This window comes from Palaemon carinicauda, chromosome 26, assembly GCF_036898095.1.
Source record: "Palaemon carinicauda isolate YSFRI2023 chromosome 26, ASM3689809v2, whole genome shotgun sequence".
Taxonomy (NCBI): domain Eukaryota; kingdom Metazoa; phylum Arthropoda; class Malacostraca; order Decapoda; family Palaemonidae; genus Palaemon; species Palaemon carinicauda.
In genome coordinates, this window is record NC_090750.1 from 51,984,214 (window position 1) to 51,989,213 (window position 5,000).

Below are 5,000 nucleotides of genomic sequence, written 5' to 3' on the forward strand. Positions count from 1 at the left end.
GCACAAGTAAAACTACACATATTACAACTGTTTTTGTGTCATTATATTAATCTCTGACCATGAAAACATTGCTTTGGCCATTCCATATGACACGTTATCTTGCCATTTTCTAGAGATATTGAACAAAATAGAATTTCATTTAATGGCGGCCAAAATTTGTATAATCCAGCATTTGCCCAAACTTGTCAAGAGGATAACCCAGTTGAAATACTTCACAAACACCATGGAATTACAAATATACCATGATACCTTGTACTATAGAAGATTTATAGGTCAACAATGGAAATCATATGGGTGACAAATGGACTAATTCCGTTGGGTTTAATTACAGTACAACATAACAATAAGAAATTATAAATTTCAAAGAAGACTCCCTCTGGTATTTGAAATTTACAGATGAATTAGCTAAATAAGGACTTCTTTACATGAGCATTGATTATGCTCCTTCCTATTCCTACAGTAAATACGTCTCCAGTGTAATGATTAGCAAATTTTATACCCTAAAGACGAGTGAACCTGCATTTTTGTAAGTCTTTGCGGTCTGGTTCATCAGATATTGGCGTGAATAAAACGATGCTCTTTGCTGAAAATAGTTCAAGTTCAAATGCTTTGCTGACGAAGAGTTTCTGGTTATCATTTTCAGTCTGATCATGTAATGTGTTTTAGCAGTTGTGGTAATTTCCCCTTCTCTGTCGTAATTTGGCTTATATCTTTATGTGGGACCAGTGACTCATCCAATTCAGAATGAGTTGACGGGAATTTTTTAGAATAAGTATATCACCTTTTGTGAATTCATATGGTGAGAAAGGGTTTTTTACTCCATCACCTATGTGCAACATATAATAAGAAATAAAAATGGCCAATAACTACCACTTGAATGGCTATTCGGGCCTTTATAACTGAAATCGATTAAAATAAACATGCAATACCGTTACAAGTGATTTCCAATAGATTATTTCTCATTAGGTAATTGGAAAGATGAATTAATTTTCCCTTTTAACTGATTTTCCAATATAAAATAAAGAAGTAATTAAGCTTTGCTAATACCTTTTCTAATTACCATTCTATAAATATTTCAGCGGCTTGTCAAATGACATAGAAAATAAGTAATTGCGAAAGCAAATCGCAGAATAATTATAGTTATCTTGATTAATGATACCCTTCACTATGAATGACAATTGTCCTTTCTCTAGCCTTTAGCAATTTAAATGTTGGCAAATATGAGAATTTTTCGTTGTTAAATCATCTCAATGTGGTTCGTAACAAGCACATCGTGGCACTTACTATTCGGAAGGGCCCATCATGGTCTTGTAATGATCAGCATAAGCTATTTTGGGGCATTTTACCGATGCATTATGGCAATAAGCCTTCAACAATAGGAGTTTAAAACGCTCATCTGAGAGAAAATTGCCTCATTTTGCAGCTGGCAAAAGAATGCTTTGTGAATAACGTATTACTGCAATATGCACTTGGCTGGATTAAAAATCCCAGACTATATTCTTCTTTTCTAGTTTAGTCTAACTTGCTTCATAAATAGATGGTATTAACACATGTTAAAGCGAAAATTGTCTTTGGTGTAATTCATTCTCTGAAGTAATGTTTTGCGTGGAACGATATTTTTTCGATAGGTGATTCTATAAACCATGCACCTCTGTCCGTTTTACACACCTCGATTATAAGTGTAAAATAATTATTGTTCTATAAAATAAATTTTTTTATATGAATATCCTTGTAATTGCATACTGCATTAGAGAATCTAAAATAACTAAATTTCAATCTTGGATTTTGCTATGATTGAAGATTAAAAAAAAAAAAATTAAGGGTATATATCATGTAACTTTTACATGATCATTTTGTAGTTGATATAAGATACTTATTTTTCCGCAAAAGACATGCTAATCTACTGTTATTCAAACACAATAATATGGCGAAGTTTAATCCATTATATTTTTTCATAGTTTTATTGTCAAGAATATCCATGCATGTCGCTAAAGAGTAAGATCTGTTTATGAAACAAAACTAAACCTTGATTTAAGAAAAAAAAAATATTAAATCATCTTATGCTATGAATGTGTCTTCATACGGGCAATCCAAATTCTCTTTCTTCGTTTCTTGAACCACATTACTGCCTTCGACGTAGCCTACCTCGAGTAATTCAAGCTGTCAGGTGACGCAGTATCTGTGATTTTATCTTTGTATCAAAGATTTGGAAAAGTTCAATTATGAATAACTTTCTTTCTTCCGAATGAGTTTCATTGTTAAGTGTTAATTATTTCGTCCTTTAATATAATAGATTAATTTACATTATATTTTTTTCTTTCCTTTCTTCCTACTATTGGATGGATAGAACGATTTATCATTGCACTGAAATGGTTGCAATGTTTACTTTGTCAAATAGAACTATTATATTGGTGATATTTAAAAAAGATAAGAGTGCCTATGGCTTAATGACATTAGTGCTTGAAAAAAAAGAAGGTTTGAATGCATTCGTAAATGATTGAATAATGGGTCATTTGACTATTATAGATGAGCTCGTGTATGTGTGTGTTCTTTAGATATTCCATGTCTCGGCAGATAAATGGAAGGCAGAAAACTTTCAGTTTCAGAACGAATGATATACAAATATCTCCTAAAAATCTAACTTGGAGGAACATAATGTATCTTAAGGTGAATCCTGCGATTGGAAACACAATCTGAAAAGCCCTCTCTTGTAAACAATGGGCAGGAATCACTGCACATTGAAATTATGTTTTGAAATAGAGGGAATGATGATGTGTTATCTCGAGGTTTTAATATACTCTCTCTATATTACAGATAGTTCTATAGTAAGAACGATGATATATTCTGGTGAGATCATATTTTTAGGAAAAGTTCTTTCCAATGTCTTAATGGTCTTTTCTTATAACTTTAACAATTATAATTAGTTAGCTAGCTGATAATATACCCCAGTGATGAACAAAGGATACATCATGAAAACAAAGGTCAATAATATCAAGTTACCAATCTTACCTTTGTTGGAGAATCTCAGATGATAATTATCCTCGAATCATATCGTTCATTTTCTCTGTCATTTTTTAAATATTCTTTAAGAAAAGAATATTAAAACTTAACTAGATTTTATTGAGAAAATAAAAAAAAAATCTTAGAATTTTAATGGAACTCAGGAAAAAATTCTATCTCCAAAAAGCATTTTGAAAGTAATTTTCTGATACAAGAAATATCTTTTTTAATATAATATGTAAAATTATATATTTGCATATATCTAAATTTGATGATATATAGATCAAAGTTAAAGTTATAACTTAATTAAAGTCAGACGCCATTTAGGAAATAATTTTGAGATTCCGGTTTCTATTGTTTGTCAGTCTCTTGGTTTTCTTATGATAGTTTGATAAATACAATTTGGAGAGAAAGTTTATTGAATGGATTGGGTTGAAATACATTTTCAATGATACCATCTGATATGGTTCTCATAATAAGGGTAATGAGAAACGGTATGAGAATTTCTCACTTAATAGTAAATCATATAGCATTCGAATATAATAATATTCGATAAAACTGTTAAGGTCAAAATTAGTTAAAGGATAAAAAGGGAAAATAAAGTCAAATTATGCCTATAAAGAACCTCAAGATCAAAGGGAGAGGGGGGGGGGGTGGAGCGCTGCCATATAACGCTCATAAACCAAAAGGCATAATACATTTTCCCATGTCACTTTGAGTTATGGCGGTAATAAACCTCATCTCCAGATACGCCATATAAGAAATAATTTCTGATATTCCAAATAAACTGGTTTCCAGATACTGTTTCCTTCTTTTATGTGTGCACATAATGGCTTTATGTGAGAATACTGTAGATACTAAAATTTAACTAGAACTAAATTGTATCCCAACCATAAAACATGCTGCGGGAAGTGACACAATCATGCACATACAAACGCATGCCATATATATATATATATATATATATATATATATATATATATATATATATATATGTGTGTGTGTGTGTGTGTGCGTGTGTGTGTGTGTGTTTCTGTGGTCATAGATAAAAGGATGCCAAAAATTATCCTCAAAACATTAAAGGCATAGCTTTTAGGACGCAATTCGTATTTCAAGTTAAAGAATTAGCATATATATACTGTGTGTATATATATATATACACACACACGATGCTTTGTATTTAAATAATCTAAAAACTGGCTTATGTGATCTAAATTTTTGAAAAGTAAAAATCTATCGTCTACATATCGACGGTACAAAAAAGGCTTAAATTCTACAGGACAATCATTCAACCATTTCCCTTCACCTTGGCAAATATATTTTTATGGTTTTGTGAAGGGAAATGGTTGAATGATTGTCCTGTAGAATTTAAGCCTTTTTTGTACCGTCGATATGTAGACGATACATTTTTACTTTTCAAAAATTTAGATCACATAAGCCAGTTTTTAGATTATTTAAATACAAAGCATCGTAACATAAGATTTACGAAAGAAAATGAACAGGGTGATACTTTGCCTTTTCTCGATGTCTTGGTCTCTCGGAAACATGATACTTTTGAGACCTCAGTATTTCGAAAAAAAAAAAAAAAAAAAACACTTTTACAGGACTAAGCACTCATTTTTTAAGCTCAGAACCAAAAATCTACAAAATTAATTCGATAAAAACACTGTTATATAGATGTTATCATGTATGTTCAACTTATCTGGGGTTTCATGAGGAAGAAAATTTTCTAAAATCATTTTTTATTACCAATGGGTTCCCTCTGAACCTCTATTATAATCAAGTCAAGAAGTTTTTAGATGAAATTTACAGTCAAAATTTAACAATTCAAACAGTCAGTAAGAAAAAGTTATATGTCTCCTTTCCGTACTATGGTTATGTTTCGGAGAGACTAAGAACAGAGGTTATGAGTGTTGTGGGGAAATGTTATCCCCACATAGATTTAAAACTAATTTTTACTAACAAGTTCTCAGTTGGCTCACTTTTTAAAAATAAGGAGA